Source organism: Aquarana catesbeiana, linkage group LG06 (assembly GCF_042186555.1).
Source record: "Aquarana catesbeiana isolate 2022-GZ linkage group LG06, ASM4218655v1, whole genome shotgun sequence".
NCBI lineage: Eukaryota > Metazoa > Chordata > Amphibia > Anura > Ranidae > Aquarana > Aquarana catesbeiana.
The window spans coordinates 301,021,436-301,044,331 of record NC_133329.1 but is presented as its reverse complement, the minus strand read 5'-3'; the positions used below and the strand labels follow the sequence as shown (position 1 = coordinate 301,044,331).

General features: G+C 43.2%; 1 protein-coding gene across 2 annotated transcripts in view; it reads left to right on the top strand.

Annotated features, from left to right (window-relative positions):
- The window catches only part of ERBB4 (erb-b2 receptor tyrosine kinase 4), a 1,370,802-nt gene that overhangs the window by 530,421 nt on the left and 817,485 nt on the right, over window positions 1-22,896 (top strand). The gene's annotated exons all lie outside the window — the stretch shown is intronic.

Sequence of the window (22,896 nt, the reverse complement as noted above, 5' to 3'; positions counted from 1 at the left end):
CTGAAGTTTGAAACAAATATTTGCCATTTGATTACATGATATGTAAGGGTATTTTAGCAATGCTGTCTTTCGGTCGATGCTGAGTAGCACTGTAATCCCCTGGATTACCCTATCTGCAGTCAGCTTTGCTGCCTAAGGGCTGATTGACACCAGAGATTGTAATAGTTTGCGCGAATGAGGGTTAACTCCTTGTTGACAAGTACCTAGTTTGCATTATCTGGACCGTCAGCATAGGCAGTGGGTAACAAGAAGTTAAATTTCATGCTCACAAGTGATCAAAATCTCGTGTGGTTGAGCCCTTGCAGCTTCCCAGTAATTAGACTCATTCATTATTTAGGATAGTTTAATCTGATGATATAATAAGTGAAACACTCTGAATATACAGCAATAATAAATGGGCCTTACACAGCTGAAAGCACTAAACAAAAAACACATTTAACGAGGGAATTAATGAAACAGAAATCTCTCCTCATCGCCTTAGATTTAATAAAGGAAAATGAGGAATTGTCAGACAGTTCTTAGTTGGCGTATATAGCAGAATATTTTATGCTGCCTTCTGAGAGTTCCTAACCTGCATTCTGCCAGATCAGGTAGGACGCTGCTCTAATGAAAATTGTACAGCCCAATGCTTTACAATCAAACAAGGGATAAAAAGGCAACAAGTAGCACCCCAATCAGCTGAATATATATATATGGCTTTGACTGTAATAAAGCAGACCACATGTATGTAAAATTGATATGCAGTATTGATATGCAGTTGGTGGAAGAACTGATCATGAAGAGGGAATTAAAAAAGTAGCATGGGGTTACCTCCACAAGACTTGTTTGTTCACTGGGTCCCACCATCAGATCTTCAGCCCTTCCTCTTGAAATGTGTAATTTGTTTTCCTGGTTCTCCAGTGCAGCTTCATATGTCTCCTCTGTGTCTATCTTTCTGACTGATCTGTGAATCAGCATTGTCACCTTTGTACAATCAGCAAAGATCTGACCAAGGAAATATCAGAAGGATCTCCCTAAATAGTAGACGTGTGCATATTATAATACTGGAAAAATACTTTTATATAATATAATAATATATGCAAATATACTGTATGTACTGTAGGCAATAACTGTTTTGCTGGCGTTCCACTGTAAAGGTACACACAATGCATGATCTTTGCACAACCAGCCACACCAGTACATAATTACTTGGTTGACCCTACTAATGGAATGAATCTGGTCAGCCAAGTTGGATTTCTGCCTTTTATTGATCCCTTGCTATAAACCTGGGTTGGAGATGTCTTGGGCTTTTTATCATCCTCTACAGGTAAAAACATGCACTCTTGGCCAACCCAAGAATACATCTTTATGTTAAGGTGTGCACGTCCAACCGTATCATAATATCTGTAGGTATTCTCACCCTAAGCTTATCATTTACTTTTGTTCCATTTGTCAGTTAGTGAACATTTCACTGCTCTCAGGCAAGATTGTTTTTCTTCATAAATACTACATACACTAAAAAAATAACTTTGTTGTCCATACATGTTTGACTGGAAGTGCATTTGCTCTGCGGCTGCTTTTAGCTATAATAATACCATCACAGCAACATTAAAGTAGCACTAAAGTCTCAACTTTTTTAAGTTTAAAATACCACTCTCCACATATTTAGCATTGCCTAATACATTATTATGTATAAAGATGTCCCAAAACATTTATGGTCTTTTCAGGTGATACGTGTCTGTTTACATCCACTTTCCTACAGGCCTGTCGTTGGACAGGTAAGGTTCAGGTAGAGAAAAACTGAATGGATACAGTTGTTACAAAAAGAACGTTTGGCTCTAGTCTAGCAGGGGATCTGTTTACAGATAAGGACCGTCTGAAAGGGACCATATACTTGCTTTTCTTTTACAGCTACATTCTCTGTCTTGCTTAGAGCTGTTTCCCTGATCTTTTGGTCAGGGAGCACATGACCAAAATCACATGATCGCCCTCCTCCAGATTACACGTTCCATCATCCCTAGCTCCATTCAAACAAAGTACATGCTCATAGTCAATATCAGTGTCTTGCCTTGGAATAGAAGGAGAGATTTGGCTTAATGTTCTAGTCAAATATATGAGATGGGAAAGTAGAAGGGGATTGTCGTGGTGCTTACAGACAATAATGGAAACCATATATTTTTTTAAAAAAGATATATAATTTTAATGAGAATAAAGGTAAAATAAAGCAAGGCCAATACGTTCAAGAGTATTCAACATTGCATGATGAAGGTGGTCATATGGCAAATGTTCAGCTTAAACAAAAGTTTCATATTTGTATTTTAGCCCGACATATTTCGCCTACTAGCCTCATCAGGGGATATACGAATCAGTGCATTTTTTGCATTTCCTGACTGATTCGTATATCCCCTGATGAAGCTAGGCAAAACATGTCGGGCTAATATACGAATATGAAACTTCTGTTTAAGCTGAACATTTGCCATATGACCACCTTCATCATGTAACGTTGAATACTCTTGAACGAATTGGCCTTGCTTTGTTTTAATTTTATTCTCATTAAAATTATATACCTTTTTTTAAAAAAAAATATATGGTTTCCATTATTATCTGTAAGCACCGTGACAATCCCCCTTCTCCTTTCCCATCTCACATTATTGACTATTTGGGATGAGGTGTTAAATACTTGGGTGTTCTACCTTTAGCTGGACATATTCAATATAAATTAATGTTCTAGTGTTCTGGGCTGCCTGAGTATGTCAGCATAGGCAGCACCAGGCCTTTAGGATTAGAAATATGCATATCCCTGTATCCACACATCAAGGCAAGCCCATTTGTGGTAATATGTGGCAACCTCAGCATGGGCTCTCACCAGGCCATGCCCCAACCCGTTTTGCTTTGCCGCCCAGAGCTTAATAATGGGCATCTCGTTTAGGACTGCATTCGAGAAGGTGGCTTCAGCAGGACTACGTGGAACCTTACAAGGCAGCATGGCCACCCTAAAAATGCATAGACTGTGCAGTGAACTTCACCATGCTGTTTTAAAAGGAATGGCAGGCTTTAAAATAAAAACAAAAAGCAGATGTGGTAGGCTCTGAGGTTAGCAGCACTATTTTGTGAATACATTTAAGTGTTTATATACATTATAATACAGGCTTTAAACCAGTGCATTGTGTTTCCATTCATTTTTAGTAGCACCCAAAACACAAGTACAGTAGCTGTCAAAGCACCTGCAGTCCAGTAGACCACAATGCACATAGCTTGTTGCTGCATTAGGTTGTGCTGCCAGCCCAAATTAATGGGTTGTCTTAACACACACTGGGTGCATTAACACATGCACAAGTGAATAGGTGGTTTAATGCATTATGCAATCCCACATAAAAAGTTTGAAGCCATAAGTAAATGTGCTGAAAAAGTAAACTTAGCTCAAATCTGATATTTCTATATGATATACATTTACTGATTCATAAATAATGATCACATATTCCCAGTATGCACCTAGTACTTCCCTAGCATGGCTACCACTCTGAGAAGCAGTGGCATGTCCTTAAGACTTTTAATGGCAGCCTTAGCAAAGGAGATCAGTGGAGCAGAGATAACAACAAAAGAAGACTCCTACGAATGACAGGTCTTGGCAGGGTATAGTGGTGTCACAGTGATGGTGCTGATTCTAAGGGCAGGAATACCTAACAAACCTTTACTAAACCACTAAACCATTTTCCATTCAATGAATTAAGCATCATCCGTAAAGTAGAGTGTAAAATTTGTTCAAGACTAACCATGTAACATATTTTTCTTGAAAAGAACCATTCAGTGTTCATAGTTTATTAAAAATGTAATATTATCAGATGAAAGGAACTTGTAAAATTTAATAAAGAACATTTCAGGGAATAATTTTAGCAATCAATGACATACTATGTTATCCAGTAAACACTGCAACTGTACAAAAATCTAAAACCCTGCTCAGGGTATTTTATTGAGTTATCTACAGTATCTCACAAAAGTGAGTACCCCCCTCACATTTTTGTAAATATTTTATTATATCTTTTCATGTGACAACACTGAAGAAATTACACTTTGCTACAATGTAAAGTAGTGAGTGTACAGCTTGTATAACAGTGTACATTTGCTGTCCCCTCAAAATAACTCAACACACAGCCATTAATGTCTAAACTGCTGCAAACAAAAGTGAGTACATCCCTAAGTGAAAATGTCCAAATTGGGCCAAAAGTGTCAATATTTTGTGTGGCCACCATTATTTTCCTGCACTGCCTTAACCCTCTTGGGCATGAAGTTCATCAGAGCTTCATAGGCTGCCACTGGAGTCCTCTTCTACTCCTCCATGATGACATCACAGAGCTGGTGGATGTTAGAGACCTTGCACTCCTCCACCTTCTATTTGAGGATGCCCCACAGATGGTCAATAAAGTTTAGGTCTGGAGACTTGCTTGACGAGTCCATCACCTTTACCCTCAGCTTCTTTAGCAAGGCATTAGTCATCCTGGGGGTATGTTTGGGGTCGTTATCTTGTTGCAATACCGCCCTGCGGCCCAGTCTCCGAAGGGAGGGGATCATGCTGTACTTCATTATGTCACAGAACATGTTGGCATTCATGGTTCCCTCAATGAACTGTAGGTCCCCAGTGCCGGCAGCACTCATGCAGCCCCCGACCATGACACTCCCACCACCATGCTTGACTGTAGGCAAGACACACTTGTCTTTCTACTCCTCACCTGGTTGCCACCACACACGCTTGATACCATCTGAACCAAATACGTTTATCTTAGTCTCATCAGACCACAGGACATGGTTCCATAAATCCATGTCCTTAATCTGCTTGTCTTCAGCAAACTGTTTGCGGGCTTTCTTGTGCATCATCTTTAGAGGAGGCTTCCTTCTGGGACGACCAATGCAGACCAATCAATTTGATGCAGTGTGCGGCGTATGGTCTGAGCACTGACAGGCTGATCCCCCCCCACCCCTTCAACCTCTGCAGCAATGCTGCCAGCACTCATACATCTATTTCCCAAAGACAACCTCCGGATATGATGCTGAGCACATGCACTCAACTTCTTTGGTCGACCATGGCGAGGCCTGTTCTGAGTGGAAACCGCTGTATGGTCTTGGCCACCGTGCTGCAGCTCAGTTTCAGGGTCTTGGCAATCTTCTTATAGCCTAAGCCATCTTTATGTAGAGCAACAATTCTTTTTTTCAGATCCTCAGAGAGTTCTTTGCCATGAAGTGCCATGTTGAACTTCCAGTGAACAGTATGAGAGAGTGAGAGTGATAACACCAAATTTAACACACCTGCTCCCCATTCAGACCTGAGACCTTATAACATTAATGTGTCACATAACACCGGAAAGGGAAAATGGCTATTTGGGCCCAATTTGGACAATTTCACTTAGGGGTGTACTCACTTTTGTTGCTAGCGGTCTAGACATTAATGGCTGTGTGTTGAGTTAGTTTGAGGGACAGCAAATTTACACTGTTATAGAAGCTGTACACTCACTACTTTACATTGTAGCAAAGTGTCATTTCTTCAGTGTTGTCACATGAAAAGATATAATACATTTTTACAAAAATGTGAGGGGTGTACTCACTTTTGCAAGATACTGTATATTACCCTAAAGCCAGCCTTTATGCGGGTTATCCTATATTTTGGAGTGTGTCCATGGAGACTTTTTGCCTGTTCACTCTAAAAAGTCATGTGTGAGGCCAGGTACAGATGATGGACAAATAAAAACCTGGGTTGCGTTCTTGTCTCGGAGGTGTTTAATTTGGGATCAGAACTAGGAAACCTGGCCTCTTGTTCTGGCTGGGTATGCGGTGCTTTAAACGGCTGCATGCAGTGTTGTAGTACAGAGCAGGAACATGCACCTTGCAGAGAATCACACAGGATTCCATTGGTCCCAGAGGCACAGAAGGGGAACATTGAAAAAGGAAGCTCAGAGGAGGAAATAAAAATAAATAAATTCACATGAGTTATTTTTGTTGAGTTGGGAAAAGAGTGACTTTATTACCACTTCTAACATTGCTGTCCTGTGTTATTCTGCTACAGGTCCAGGTCAGCACATTTGACATTGAGTAAATGTATTAAATTATTCGTGCTTGCTTATATCACAGCTTATGTTCTGAAAAGGCTCTGAAAGAATTGTACTAAATAATCAGTCTGGTACACACTTCTTTGAGAAGCAACGGAGGAATTGTCGGACAGCTAGTATCCTATGACTAGGACTTTCCCCCCGATGGAAGTGATCACTACTGCTGGAAATGCAATATATCTGAAGTTTAGAAACAGCTTTTGGCAGGAAGTTGCTCAACATGAAGCATATGTACAATAAATATGAGAAGCACAGGAACATTTACCTTACTTTATAATAAAGTGCATATTTTCAGTGTTGTTAAACCCAATCATTCTTTAGCACTGCTATACTGGTCTTGCGCTTGTGTTTTCTAAATGAACCTTGTCGTTTTTTATTTGTCTAGAGTTAAAATGGAACTAGCTGTTGCTTTCATATGCACGGATGGCAGCAGTCAATTTATTTTTCCACAGAGGGAAATTTTCAATCCCTGGGATACATCCTGAGTTGACAAGAAATGCTTTAGGAGAAAAGTTTTATATTCTCTAGTAGGTCAGATAATTCTGTCAACTCATAATATATTTATTTTGTGTTTTTTTGTGAGCCATGTAACTTGGGAAGAAAAGTTGTTATATTACATATTGATATATGTTTACACCAGTTTGATACCTGTAAGCTGCTGGGATGCACGTATTTATTTTGTATATATTTTGTAAATTGGCTGGTTGTTCTTTCTAGAAAGTTCCAGGGAAGGTTGCTGAGGAATTTTTAGTCTTTTGAGCTGTCTTGTTTCTGGTTCTTCTGAGCGTTGGCCACTCGAAGGGGAGTTCAGTACGCATAACGCCACATTTCCCTTGTTGGAAAACAGAAGGCCACTGGCTTATGCAAGGGCTTGAGGCAACATCAAAAAATAATGTAGGCAATTAGTGAGGAAGCTAATTAACTTGTGACAGCTCCATTCTGCTTATGGTCTGTGAGGAAGACACTTCCCGCATCCCAGTTTCACAATAAATCTATTTAGAAGAAATACAAATACATCAATAAACAATCCCTGGAATTCATGAAGACTGGTGCAGGCAGATTTTGTGAAAGTGTCTCTCATGCATTCTAAAAGTGGTGAAGAATGCACCAAATTCATGTACCTGTCTAGAACTTTTACTTGAATTTGGCTCATGTTGCACCACTTTTAGAAAACATGCAAGACAATTTTGGAAAGTCTGTCTGAGACAGTTTTTCTCTCTGTACGCCCAAACAGAGTTGGTCTTAATTTGCTCCACTTTTTTACACAATGTAAAAGTGGCGCATTTTAGAACTATCTGAATTTGAACCAAAAATGGTGTGAATGCTTCATGAATTTGGCGCAGTACATTAGCAAGCAGGATTAACACCAGAAAAGTGGCACAGCAGCTTTATTGAATTCACCCTAATGACTCTTCAAGTAAACTAGAAATTAGGTTTGATAAGACAGGTCAATATGCTGCTATGGGAGTTTTTCAAACAAGCTCACCTTCACAATTGTGATTTTCAAATCAAAATAAATGTTTCTTATATAATTCTCTAGATAGAATCTATGAAGTATGGAAGCTTTCTGGGTGAATTAGCAGGTGGTAATTTTTTTTTATGAAGTATGAAAATAGCCATACAAATATACGTGTGCAGCTGTAGTCATATACCATTAATCATGTAAAAGCCATAGCCTTATCTGGAATAAAAATATGACAGATTAGGAATTTGTCATAAGGATTGTACAGTATGTCCTGGAGGCTGTTATGAGCCCCTGTTAGTTGAAGTGGATGTAAAGCCGATTCATGAAATTTGATCTAAGCACATATATCCGCAGTGTTTTCTTATCTCTCTCCAAAGCCCTAAGTCCCATGTCTTTCTGCTGTTTCATTCCTCTATTATCAGCATATTTTCTGACAAGTTCTCCGACAACCGAGATAAAACCAGGCTGAAATTTGTGTCGGGGTGGGTGCTATAAATAGATTAGCAGAGAGCTGGTCTATTCACAGCACATTCCTTCCTTCCTCTGCCTATGTGAAGTGAGGGTGTGTGCCTTTCCTCCAATCCGCTGTCACACAGTGTATGCCAAGACTACACTCTCACTGCTGAACAGGAAGAGTAAATCTTCTAACAAGATGTGCACCTTCCAACGGATATATACAGCTGAAGACAGCAGATATACATGTAAAACGTATGTAGGGAGATTTGTTTAATCTCTGTGTATCATCTGAGGTCATTCACTTCAATGGGTATATGTGAGGGTTTACATCTACTTTAAGTCTCAATATGACTTGTAGTAATAATAGTGTAGTACTGTGCAATTATGTCTATATATATTGCACATCGCCAGGCCCCAACACTTGAGTATAGCTAAGTTTTCTCATATTATCAAATGTGTGCTTGTGTGACTTTTTTGTAGAATTAAGTCCAGTGTTATAAGTGGACATTGAAAAAAAACATCTCAGGAGGGATTTTGTCCCACTCCTCTTTGTAGATCCTCTCCAAGTCAATAAGGTTTCGAGGATGACGTTTGGTAACTCCAACCTTCAGCTCCTTCCACATATTTTCTATAGGAATAAGGTCTGGAGACTGGCCAGACCACTCCAGGACCTTAATGTTCTTCTTCTTGAGCCACATTTTTGTTGCCTTGGCCATGTGTTTTGGGTCATTGTCATGCTAGAATACCCATCCAAGACCCATTTTCATTGCCCTGGCTGAGGGACGGAGGTTCTCACCCAAGATTTGACAGTACATGGCCCTGTCCATTGTACCTTTGATGCGGTGAATTTTTCCTGTCCCCTTAGCAGAAAAAAACCCCCAAAGCATAAAATTTCCAACTCCATGTTTGATGGTGGGGATGATGTTTTCTTGGTGACTATGGTCCCTGCTGCCTTGACATCATTGACAAGATTCTCCCATGTAGTTCTGGGCTGATTCCCTTACCGTTCTCATGATCATTGAAACTCCACAAGGTGAGATCTTGCATGGAGCCCCAGAACAAGGGAGATTGACAGTTATTTTGTGTTTCTTCCATTTGCGAATAATCGTACCAACTGTTGTCACCCTCTCACCAAGCTGCTTGGCGATGGTCTTGTAGCCCATTCCAGCCTTGTGTAGGTCTACAGTCTTGTCCCTGACATCCTTGGACAGCTCTTTGGTCTCCATGGTGGAGAGATTGGAATCTGATTGATTGATTGTTTCTGTGAAAAGGTGTCTTTTATACAGGTAACAAGTTGAGGTTGGGAGCACTCCCTTTAAGAGAATGCTCCTAATCTCAGCTTGTTACCTGTATAGAAGACACCTGGAAGCCAGAAATCTTGCTGATTGATAGCATTAATATGCAAATCAATTTATAACTTTTTTTAAATGGATTTTTCTGGATTTTTTTTTATATTCTGTCTCTCACTGTTAAAATAAACCTAGCATTAAAATTATACGTAAACATAAAAAATCAGCAGGGTATCAAATACTTTTTTCCCTCACTGTATCTGCAAATATATGTGTAGCACCTCAAATAAATATATTCCGCACTATCAGAAGTGTGAGCCTGAATAATAAAATATGTTATGCTATGCAATAATACCTATAAAGTGAAAATAAAATAACCATGTGATATTGTGATAGAATAAAATAAAGTGACAATGTGCAATTATGTGACAAATACCGGTATCTGTATGTTGAAAAACATTAAAGTCCATAGGATCATAAAAAGCAATTGATCCAAAATACGCAAAATAAATAAAATGAAAGTGCTTCAATGTGCTGTGCAAAGTTCAAAATGATGACAATCTATAAGTGCTCCACAAAAATCATGCGATTCGGTAAATGTTGTGAAGGTGATCCAATAGCAGGATGCTGTGTTCTCACTCAGGTGTTCCCCCTAGATATTGGGCGCTCACCTTAGAGCGTGTGACCTTGCTGTTAAGCCTGGTCAATGCATGCATTAGAACCACTTCTGGGTTCAGCAGTATATCCGGAAACCTGGACAGGTCCCCACTTATGCCTCGGTATGTCATAAGAGAAAGGAGGACTTCATGGTGTAGTATGTTAAGACACATTGACCAGGCTTAACAGCAAGGTCACACACTCTAAGGTGAGCGCCCAATACCTAGGGGGGAGCACCCGAGTGAGAACACAGCATCCTGTTATTGGATCACCTTCATAACATTTACCGAATCACATGATTTTTGTGGAGCACTTATAGATTGTCATCATTTTGAACTTTGCACAGCACATTGAGGCTCTTTCATTTCATTTATTTTGAGTATTTTGGAACAATTGCTTTTTATGATCCTATGGACTTTTATGTTTTTCAACATACTGATATTTGTCACGTAATTGCACATTGTTACTTTATTTTATTCTATCACAATATCGCATGGTTATTTATTATATTATAATTTTCATGTATTGCACTATTTTCACTTTATAGGTATTATTGCATAGCATAATATATTTTATTATTCAGGCTCACACTTCTGATAGCGCAGCGTATATATATTTGATTTGATTACCCCTGCATGCTATACAAGACATGTGTAATGCTTGCAGCTGATTTAAAAGAGAAGTTACTGGTTTTAGTTAATGGAGGCTCACAGGACATTATATATTTCATATGTGTAGCAACACTACCTCATCAAGGCTCCTCTACAAATTCTGGTTCTAAATGAGAACATAACGAGTGTTGAATAAGGCAGGATTACTGCCCCATCCTTCTTAAAGGTACAGCAACAAGCCATAAATTCGCCCTGACCCTAGGCAGCTGAGGACCCCCAGTTTTTGTCTACACCAAAAACCTTTTTTGGCTTTTAAAGAGGAACTGAACTCTAGAAGCTGTGCCCAAAAAAGCGGACAAATCGAGGAAAGCTGGAAGCCGCACACCGGTGTAATGATGAATGCTTTATTTAAAAAGCTGAATCATGAAGAAACACAAAACATTACAGCAGAAGCGTACAAAAACAGCTGACGCGTTTCACACTCACAATGAGTGCTTATCATGATTCAGCTTTTTAAATAAAGCATTCATCATTACACCGGTGTGCGGCTTCCAGCTTTCCTCGATTTGTCCGCTTCATCTTGCATCAGCCAGCACCTGGGACTCTTCCCTCTTGAAGGATAACACTATACTGGCTTTCATCTCCCCTGGTTTGTGCCTACCTGAGCGGTGGGACCCCTCTCTGCTTAGTTTGCACTTCTGGATTTATGCCCAAAAAAAGTTAGCCAAAGGATTAAGGATAAGCCACCAGTAGTGTCTGTGGTCTCCCTGCAGCACATCATTTCTCATTACGACTTATCATGCTTTATAATTATACTGAGACAGCCATCTTGATGGAGGCAGGCCTTTGCATACTCCTGTCAGATCCTCCAACAAGGAGAACAGTGAGCTGCATAGAAGTGACATCACCAATGTTACTCTTACCTCCACCAAACATTTGCCATCGGATACCTCCAGTATTGTCAGATAGCAGTTTCCATTGAGTATAATGTTGGGGTTCATACTCCAGATCAGGCAAGTAGATAGAAAGTTGCGCTCCGGTATCCAGTAATTGTAAGTACTCCAGATCAGATAATCTAATTAGACTGTTCCGTGCCCTGGGAACAACCACTGTCTTTATTAGCCAGAACCATTGCTTGCATTGTATTACATAGGACAGCTAGGAGTGCTGAAGGATGGAACACTATGCTGATGTAAGTTGGTCAGACAGTTAAAACCACTGTTTGCCAACATTAGGGGATTGCCCTTACTTTCAATTTGCTTTTTAATTCGGTTGTCACATTAGTGCCACATATCAGTGCCTATAAGTGTGTCGGGGACTATACTCACCGAGGCCGAGATGCCGAGAGCGGCTCGCCCTTACGACCACGCGCACCCGACCCCTGGAGATGATACAGGGAGTTGGGGGCACGCGGAGGCACGGGCTACCGGAAGGGACTGGATTCCTGAAGGAAGTCCGAGTAACTGTGGACACAGGAGAAGCTGCAAACAAGTGGTTAGCTGAAACTGGGGTAACTGGCCAGAGCAAGTCCGTGTAATAGGCTGAGATCAGGGGTATCAGGCAGACAGGGGGTATCCGTAAAACAAGCAGAGGTCAGAGGTATTCAGCAGGCAGAGAGAGTGTCCGTTTAACTAGCAGAGGTCAGGGTATCCAGCAAGCAGAGAGAGTATCCGTTTAACTAGCAGAGGTCAGGGTATCCAGCAAGCAGAGAGAGTATCCGTTTAACTAGCAGAGGTCAGGGTATCCAGCAAGCAGAGAGAGTATCCGTTTAACTAGCAGAGGTCAGGGTATCCAGCAAGCAGAGAGAGTATCCGTTAACTAGCAGAGGTCTGGGGGTATCCGGCAGGCAGAGAGGGTATCCGTTAACTAGCAGAGGTCTGGGGGTATCAACAGGCAGAGAGAGTATCACAGGGAGTATAACAAGGAAACTGGGTACAGGACAGGGCACAGCTGACGACTAACCAGCAACCCGACTGGGCGCTGGAGCCGTCAGAAGTAGCCCACCGGCGAGCGCGTCAGCGTGACGCGCCGCCGGGCACCCGCACGGCCACGGCGCGCACACGGGGACCGCCGTGCACCCGCGCGCGCCGCACAGCTGGGCCGCGAACGAGTGCACGGCGCAGCGTGAGTCCTCCGCGCATGCGCCGTGGAGCCCGGCGGACGGAGGCGGCTTGTGCCTCCTGACAGTGCCCCCCTCCTAAGGGCGGACACTGAACGCCCAGACTGGACATTACTTCCGGGTGGTCTCGGTGGAAGGCTTGAATTAAGCGTGGTGCATGTAGGTTCCTTGCAGGTTCCCAAGAGTTGTCCTCAGGTGGATAACCCTTCCACTGGATCAAATACTGCAGTTGTCTGCCCTTCTTCCTACAGTTAAGGATGGACTCCACCTCAAATTCATTCTCACCATCCACCCTAACTGGTGGTGGAGGAGGTTCCCCTCTTTCCGGAAAGGTGTTGTCCACCACAGGCTTCAGTAAGGACACGTGGAAGACAGGGTGGATCCTATAAGTCTTTGGTAATGCTAGCTCCATAGCCACAGGGTTGATAATCCTTTTGATGGGGAAAGGACCAATAAACTTGGGTCCCAATTTCCGTGAAGGCACGGATAGTTTAAGGTTAGTAGTGGATAACCAGACTTCTTCTCCAAGTTTAAAGGTTGGATCTTTTCCCCTGCCTCGGTCATATTGCTCCTTGTAATCCGTTTGAGCCCTCAGCAACATGTCCTGAATTCTTCGGAAATTTGCCTGTAAGGAGGTCACTCTGTCATGCACGGCAGGGACTGCTATTTCGGGAACATTGTTGGACAGGAAGGTGGGATGAAAACCACAATTTGCCCAGAAAGGCGTTTGGTTAGTAGCGGTGTGAACAGAATTGTTATACGCAAATTCAGCGTATGGGAGAAGGCTTGCCCAGTCATCTTGGGATCCCGAGCAGAAGCATCGCAGATATTGCTCTAGGGTCTGGTTCGTCCTCTCCGTTTGGCCGTTACTCTGAGGATGGTAGGCTGATGAGAGGCAGACTTTGATATTTAAGGCTTTGCAAAGCTCCCTCCAGAATTTGGACGTAAATTGTACACCCCTGTCCGATACGATGTTCTTTGGTACGCCATGGAGTCTGATGATTTCCTTGAAAAAAATATTGGCAGTTTCTAAGGCCGAGGGGGTGCCTTTCATGGGCAAAAAATGGGCCATCTTGGAGAGACGGTCAACCACGACAAAAATAGTGGTAAAGCCCCCCGAGGCTGGCAGGTCTACTATGAAGTCCATGGAGACGTCAGACCATGGTCGTTCAGGGATCGGTAGGGGTCTTAGTAAACCCCAGGACTTGGTGTTTCGCCCCTTGTTCCGCTGACACGGAGGGCAGGATGCCACATACCTCTTGCAATCCTGTCTCCACCCAGGCCACCAAAAGGAACGGGAAACCAGCTCAGACGTTTTCCTCACTCCAAAATGCCCTGCGAGTCTATGGTCGTGGCACATCTGGAGGGTTAGTGACCGTGTCTCCTGAGGTACAAAAATTTTTCCACGGATCCAGAAGAAGTTACCATTTCTCTTCAGGGACTGCACCTCTGGTTCCGTGCAAGAGTTGGATGATGATTTGATGGATGACATCAAATCCACTTGTGCCACCCCAAGGAAGTTTTGGGAAGACAGGATAGTACCAGGTTCTGACGCCTGGGACTCTGCCGAGAACATCCGTGAGAGTGCGTCTGCCTTTCCATTCTTTGAACCGGGTCTATAGGATATATGGAAGTTGAAGCGGGAGAAAAAGAGGGCCCAGCGGGCTTGTCTAGGTCTTAATCGCTTTGCTGTCCGTAAGTACTCCAGGTTCTTATGGTCTGTAAATATCATTACCGGATGTAATGCACCTTCGAGCAGATACCTCCATTCTTCAAGCGCAAACTTTATGGCCAGCAACTCCCTGTCACCTACATCATAGTTTAGCTCGGGCGGGCTGAGCTTCCGGGAAGCGAATGCAACAGGGTGAAGGATAGCCTTGGGCCCTTGTCTCTGAGAGAGAATTGCTCCTGTGGCAATTTCTGAAGCGTCCACCTCCAAAACATATGGTTGAGCAGGATCAGGATGGCAAAGAATTGGAGCCGAACTGAACAAATTCTTTAATTTCGAAAAAGCCTCTTGTGCGGCCTCACTCCACCGGAAAAGGTTGTGCTGACGGGTTAGCTGGGTGATGGGTGCTACAATGGTCGAGAATCCGACAATGAATCTCCGATAAAAGTTAGCAAAACCTATGAAGCGTTGAACCCCCTTTTTATCAGATGGAGCTGGCCAATCTTGGATGGCCTGTATCTTTTGGGGATCCATTGCGATTCCGCCGGCCGATATGATGAACCCCAGGAATTGTACCACTGATCTCTCGAATTCGCATTTCTCCATCTTTAGATAAAGCTTGTGCTGTCTTAGTATAGTAAGGACCTTCTTGACATGCCCCCTGTGTAACTCAATCGTAGGAGAGAAAATGAGTATGTCATCCAGGTAAACGACAAGGAAGTCATCCAGGTATTCTCGGAATATGTCGTTTACTAGGTGCTGGAATGTGGCTGGAGCATTGCATAGCCCGAATGGCATCACCAGATACTCGAAGTGTCCAAACCTGGATCTGAACGCTGTCTTCCATTCATCCCCGGCTCTGATTCTAACAAGGTTATAGGCACCCCGCAGGTCTAGTTTGGAAAAGACCCTAGCAGATCGAAATCGTTGGAATAGCTCCGGGATGAGTGGTAATGGGTATCTATTCTTAATGGTGATATTGTTGAGCTGCCGGTAGTCCACACAAGGTCTAAGGGACCCATCTTTCTTCCCGACGAAGAATATTCCTGCTCCAGCAGGTGAGGATGAAGGACGGATAAACCCCTTTTCCAGATTCTCATCGATGTACTGTCTGAGCGCCTCCAGTTCGGTCTCGGAGAGAGGGAATATACGACCGAACGGAATCACGGATCCCGGCAACAGGTCGATCGGACAGTCATAAGGCCGATGAGGTGGTAGGCGGTCAGCCATTTGTTTATTAAAGACCTCCTGGAACTCCAGATATTCAGAGGGGATCTGTTGAAGGTTGTCTGACGAGGCAGTAACCGTGGCACAGACCTTCGGGGTTAGAGGGAGGCAATGCTCCAAGCAGTATGGAGAGGAGAAGGACACCATCTTGGAGCTCCATTGGATCTGCGGATCATGAGCTTGTAACCAAGGCAGGCCAAGGATGACTGGGAAGATGGGAGAATGGATGAGGTCGAGCCGTAGGAATTCCTGATGCCCGGAATCGGTGATTACTAAGATAGGCTGGGTCTCCTGGGTGATGGGACCTGAACTGAGAAGAGAGCCATCGGCTAGATGCACTTGTAAGCCTTGGGCCTTTGTTTGCAAGGGGATACGGAGGCTGCGGGCCAAGGCTGCATCCATGAAGCAGCTACAGGCCCCTGAATCAATGATGGCGGGTAGGCGAGACTCCCCTTCCGGCAGCTGCAAGGAAACAGACAACATCACATAAGATTTTGGAGCATTGTTATCCAGATGATTCATTAATCTAGGCTGAAGGAACTTACTGGGCCTTATTGGACAATTGCGCAGGAAGTGTCCCGCTCCCCCGCAGTACAGACACAGATTGGACTGTCGTCTGCGTTGCCTTTCTTCCGAAGTTAGCGGGGCCCGGACCAGGCCTAGCTGCATGGGCTCAGCTTCAGGAGGTGTTGTGGCAGACGGTGGTGGCGTGGATGGAGTTCTAAACGGCGTCCACGTAGGGCGTGGACCCTGAAACCGCTCCGAGCGACGTTCACGCAAGCGCCTATCCAGCTTCGTGGCTGCTTGAATGAGCTCTTCCAAGGTCTCCGGGGTCTCCATCCTGGCTAGCTCATCTTTGAGGAGTTCAGACAAGCCTTGACGGTACTGGTAGCGGAGAGCCGGCTCGTTCCAATTTGTGTCGGCCGCCCACTTGCGGAATTCCACCGTATAATCTTCGATGGGTCTTCTTCCTTGGGACAAGTGGTGGAGAGTGGCTTCAGCGGTAGCCTTCCGTTGCGGATCATCATAGAGTTGGGACATACCCTCGAAGAAGGTGTCTATGGAATTTAACATAGGACTTCCCTGTTCCATTAAGCCATGAGCCCAGGCCTGAGGTTCCTCTGACAGTAGTGAGATAGCAAAACCCACTTTGACGATCTCTGATGCAAATGTCCGGGGCTGAAGGGCAAAGTAAAGCGAACAGGCGTTTTTAAAAGACCTGAATCTTTTACGGTCTCCGGAGAACCGTTCGGGCGTAGGGACCCTGGGTTCAGGAAGTGCCATGACAACGGTAGGGCTGGCGGCGGCCTGGGGGAGTGCCCCTTCATTGCTGGGTGCCGGAACTGCAGTGGCGGAAGGAAGTACTCCAGCAATCTGTTGGAGGCGGCTGTCAACTTGAGCATACCCCTCCTGTAGCTTCTGGACTGAGTCGGCCAGGGTGGAGACCTGTTGGCACAGGATCTCCAAAGGAGAGCGCGCTCTGTCGGCCTCAGACATCTGGCTGGTTAGTACTGTCGGGGACTATACTCACCGAGGCCGAGATGCCGAGAGCGGCTCGCCCTTACGACCACGCGCACCCGACCCCTGGAGATGATACAGGGAGTTGGGGGCACGCGGAGGCACGGGCTACCGGAAGGGACTGGATTCCTGAAGGAAGTCCGAGTAACTGTGGACACAGGAGAAGCTGCAAACAAGTGGTTAGCTGAAACTGGGGTAACTGGCCAGAGCAAGTCCGTGTAATAGGCTGAGATCAGGGGTATCAGGCAGACAGGGGGTATCCGTAAAACAAGCAGAGGTCAGAGGTATTCAGCAGGCAGAGAGAGTGTCCGTTTAACTAGCAGAGGTCAGGGTATCCAGCAAGCAGAGAGAGTATCCGTTTAACTAGCAGAGGTCAGGGTATCCAGCAAGCAGAGAGAGTATCCGTTTAACTAGCAGAGGTCAGGGTATCCAGCAAGCAGAGAGAGTATCCGTTAACTAGCAGAGGTCTGGGGGTATCCGGCAGGCAGAGAGGGTATCCGTTAACTAGCAGAGGTCTGGGGGTATCAACAGGCAGAGAGAGTATCACAGGGAGTATAACAAGGAAACTGGGTACAGGACAGGGCACAGCTGACGACTAACCAGCAACCCGACTGGGCGCTGGAGCCGTCAGAAGCAGCCCACCGGCGAGCGCGTCAGCGTGACGCGCCGCCGGGCACCCGCACGGCCACGGCGCGCACACGGGGACCGCCGTGCACCCGCGCGCGCCGCACAGCTGGGCCGCGAACGAGTGCACGGCGCAGCGTGAGTCCTCCGCGCATGCGCCGTGGAGCCCGGCGGACGGAGGCGGCTTGTGCCTCCTGACAAAGTGCAGCAGATTCGTGCCTCCTCATCAGTGCCACCTAATCAGTGCCCATAAGGGCCGCCTCATCAGTGCCCAAAAGTACCATCATCAGTGCAGCCTATCAGTGCCCATCAGTGCCGCCTCATCAGCGCCCATCAGTGAAGGAGAAAAATTACTTATTTACAAAATTTACTAACATAAACTAAGAAAAACCTTTTTTATATTTCAAAATTTTCAAAAACCCAACTCAAGAAGGCTCTTTTTGTGTGAAGAAAATGATAACAATTTCACATAGTTATAGTGTAGCATGACCGCGCAATTGTCATTCAATGTGTGACAGCGCTGAAAGCTGAAAAAAGTGTAAGTGCCCTGTATTGAGGGGGTTAAGGATTCTCAGCTTAGTATATCTATCTATCTATCTATCTATCTATCTATCTATCTATCTATCTATCTATCTATCTATCTATCTATCTATCTATCTATCTATCCATCTATTTCTGTCCAGAACCAAGTGTCATATTAGTACAGAACTGAAAAATTGAGGTCATAATTCCAACCTTGATTTCTACACGGCTGTTAACAGGATACAATAGGACTGCTAGATACAGTGGGTCATTTAGAGACAAATGATTCTGTTAGAGTTCAGTGCAATGAGGGTAAATAATGAAGAAGATGGTGGCAATCAGTATAAGCCTCTGGGAAAAGCAGACAGGGGGCTGTGTGCATGCGGTAAATATACCATATCTGTGCTGAAGGCATGTCACCTGCTGGAGGGCTTCCCTCCTTACAAACACAAGTTCAGGTGCACAGGGAGTCCTCAAGGAATAACAGATGATATCACAGATGGTAGATCACCTATTTGGCAAGGGTTGAGGTGTGCAAATCAATTCCTTTAATTACTTGTCAAGTCCATTTTTATTAGGAGAGTTAAGGATCCTGGAAAAGAAAGGAAAAAAAGAAATTCAAAATATTTTCAAAACACAATAGTCCTGTGGAAGACATTGAAGCATAGAAGCCATACTGTGCAAATGAACTGAATGATAACTTTACAAAATATTTATCTCAATATGAAAATTTCTAAAATTATATCTAATTAAGTGCGCTTGTATGTGAGAAAAATAAAAATGATAGAGTTAAAACAGCACCTTATCATGCAAGAGCCTAACTGCAGTGTTACTGTAACACTCTTTAATACACCAGTGTAGCCTCCTGAAGATTCAACATAATTTCAATCTTTTATAAACGTATTTGAATAGGCTTAAACAGGGTATTTTGGGAGAGATGTCTGTCCTATTGCTGCAAGCTTGACTAATATACAGTTTATACACTGTTTTATTTCCAATTTTATGTGGTCCATAATTGCTGCGGTTGGTAAATTCCTTATTTTTCTGTATAATAAACTAACATTAACTCGTTTACTTCTACTTTATTTAATAATGATGTAACCAAACAGTAACCTATAGTCAGGGCTTTTTTTCTCAGACAATGGGTGCAGGAACTTCCCCTTTCCGAGTCAACCCTTTTCCTTGTCCCTACCCACCTCCGAGCACCATCCCTTGGTTCCATCCCCTACCCACCTCCCAGTACCGCCCCTTTTAGACAATACAGAACCAAGTATCATTTTGTGTTGCTAAGTAATTTGAATGGAATTTGGTAATGATATCAAGAAAAGCAGTAAAATAGATCCCCTGCAGCCAGCAACAATAGATCCCCCTAACAGCAATGGAGCAACCCACAACAAAATCCCCCCCCCAGCAACAATAGACTCCCGGCAGCATCAACAGATCTCCGCACAGCCAGCATTAATAGACTCTCCGGCAGCCGTCAACAATAGACCCCTAACCAACAGTAGATCTTTTTCAGCAACAACTGACCCCCAGCAACAAAGGACCCACCCCCAGCAACAATAGGTTCCTCACCAGCAACAATAGACCTCCTTAGCAACAATAGACCCACCCTGCAAAAATATATCCCCTCCAGCTAGAATAGATCCCCCAGCAGCGTGCATCAATACCCTGCAGCACACCCCAGCACCCCTTACCATTACATACAGTCAGTCCAGGAGGTGCCGGAACTGCGTTCCCCCGCGTTCCCGCTGAAAAAAAGCCCTGCCTATAGTAACTAATCAGATTTTAATCTTGTAAAGTCAATTGGATTACTGATTTTGTTTCTGTAGACCTGAAATCCTGGTGTGACTATTTTGTCCAAAGCTGGCCATACACCAGTAGAATTGAGTTTTGGAAAAAAAAAATGTTTTTGGAACAATCTAATAGTCAGTGGGATCAAATCAACTGTTTTTGAAGTGACCAGAAAAATTAAAGAAGACTGGAAAAATGTTCTTGAAAGAACAAAATACTATGTAATTGTATTTTTAATTTGGGAAAATTATATTTATTGCGCATGTGCATCCTGAAATCGTAGAACGTAGAAACGTAGAATTCAATACATTGGCATGGCAATCAAATTACATTTTTCAGGGTTTTCATACAAAATCTGTCAAGTCCACAATGATAATTTCAAATGCTCTAAAAAAAGATTCTTCTGAATTTTATAACAAACTGCTGCTGGTGTATGGCCAGCATAATTTGGAAAAATGTAAGCAACAGTAAGTGGCTGATGTTACTGAGAGGGTGTTAGGGAAATGTTAAAAGTCAAGATCAGGGTTTATGTTTTTTTGAAAATCCCTATAGGACAGTGATGACGAACCTTGCCCCCCTAGATGTTTTGGAACTACATTTCCCATGATGCTCAACTACACTGCAGAGTGCATGAACATCATAGGAAATATAGTTCCAAAACATCTGGGGTGCCAAGGTTCGCCATCACTGCATAAGTTCCTATATGTGTGCAATACACTCAAATTTACAGATTTGATTTTCAGGAATGTGGGCCATGCATCTTGTTGGGCTGTCCCTAGTCATGGTTTTAGTGGGTTTTTTTTTCTGGTTTTACATCAAATAAAGTATACCAAAGCTTTGTGGCTTCTTTATAATTTGTCCAAATGTAGGAGATGAAACAAAGGTGAGAATAATGTTAGAGACAAAGAAACTAAGCCATGTAAGACAGAGTATGGGGATATACATGACAAAAGTGAACCAGAAAATAAAATGAGTTTGAGTTTGTAAACCGCAACCTATGCATACTGTGGGAGCTGTACAAACATAAGGTTTCATACCCCTTCCCGGTCAGGTATGACATGCTGCTGACCTCTCCAGGACTAAACAGGTTAATCAGTTTGACTTTGGGCTGCAGGCTCACCAGGAGTAAGACTTATGACAGGAATATTTGAAGTTACACTGCTTCCTCAGGGAGAGGATTAGGAATAATATTAGCCAGGCTGCAGTCCTGGGTTTGGCAGCATTTGTCTGGGTCAATGGAACATTTCCTTTACTCACAAGCTGAACATGATTAACAAAGCAGTGTTAACACTGTAGATAGAGATAAATCTGTTCTGACACTGATGAAAAATAACAGATGACGCAACCAATAAAGAGCAGATTTTGGGCACTTCAGCATCTTAGTACATGATCAGTGCACAAGACTCCTTTAGATGCTAGATATAAAAATAAATGATGGAAGATGGCCATATATACAGTATAAGTTAATGTGAAAAAACAAAAAAATACTGCGCTACCCATAAAAACTAACCCCCCAGAAAGCAGCAGTTAAACAGTGAGATGTGCACCAAGGTAACAAATAAAAAAGAAGAAATAACCGCGCTAAATTATTAGTGAAACACGTGAAATGATCTCGAAAGCTTCCGTTAGGAAGTACATATATAAATGCAAAAACATTAAAGAATATTAAAAATTGAAAATTGAAATATAGAAAATTCTATGGGTCTACACATGTATCTATGAATCAAAACATGAGTGTCCGTATATATTATCTGTGAATCAAAATTAAGTGTCCATATATAATAAATGAAAATAAATTGTAAGGTAATGATCTAAAATCAGTCCAAAAGAGACCCTTGGGTGAACCCAACCAGAGTCAGTGGTGAAAATATGAGTGACACCCCATACAGTATCCGCAAACACACAATTAATGCGCTTACCACAAGGCAAGCGAACACCAGCCTGTATCTCGTCTTGATATAGAGAATCCAGATGGTACACTTAAGCTGCATACATCATGGCTGAAAGGATGTAATAAGGACACCAGACTTCCATCTCATAGACCTGTAAATAAAAAGAAACTGGCCATAGTGTATTACTGCCAAACTGGTTAGAGTGGAAGAAGGTAGAAAACTTACACAAGTGCATAAGGATACAGCAAAAGAAAAACACTAAAGAGAACGCTATCAAACTCCGTAGTGAAGATGAGACACCACACTCCGTGCAAATAATGCGCTTACCACAAGGCAAGCCAACAACAGCCATTTTCAGTGTGGACGGGTGCTCGCTATGCCGGCCGGCTGTTTGCTGTACTTTATTTACCTATGTGAGTTTTCTACCTTATTCCATTAAATCGTTACTGGCTGTTGTTGGCTTGCAATGTTTTTGCATTTATATATGTACTTCCTAACGGAAGCTTTCGAGATCATTTCACGTGTTTCACTAATAATTTAGCGTGGTTATTTCTTCTTTTTTATAAGTTAATGTGGATGGTCATTTCTGGCAAAAGGGCTTACTAGCTACTTAAGAACATTGGCATTCATTAAGGAGCACTAAGGGTACATACCCAGGGATGTTATAGGCTTGTACCTTGAGGTGAATGGGCACTGGCAAATCTGTTGAGGATAAACGCCTTGGGTGTCCCCCTTACAACCCTACCCCACTCAATGAGTTCTCAGTTTATTGCTAGTGTCCAAAGGTGATAAGCCTCTTCTACCCTATGGAGAAATCAATCAACAAACTATCAAAAAAAATAAAAAATTCTACAGCACTCAAAGAAATACTGCTTGCTCAAAGTTGTTATTGGATAATGATGAAAGAGGAACTCACTGCAGAAGTCATAGATTCACAGCATTGTGCAACACAGCAATGCCTGATTGGCTTTCGGTG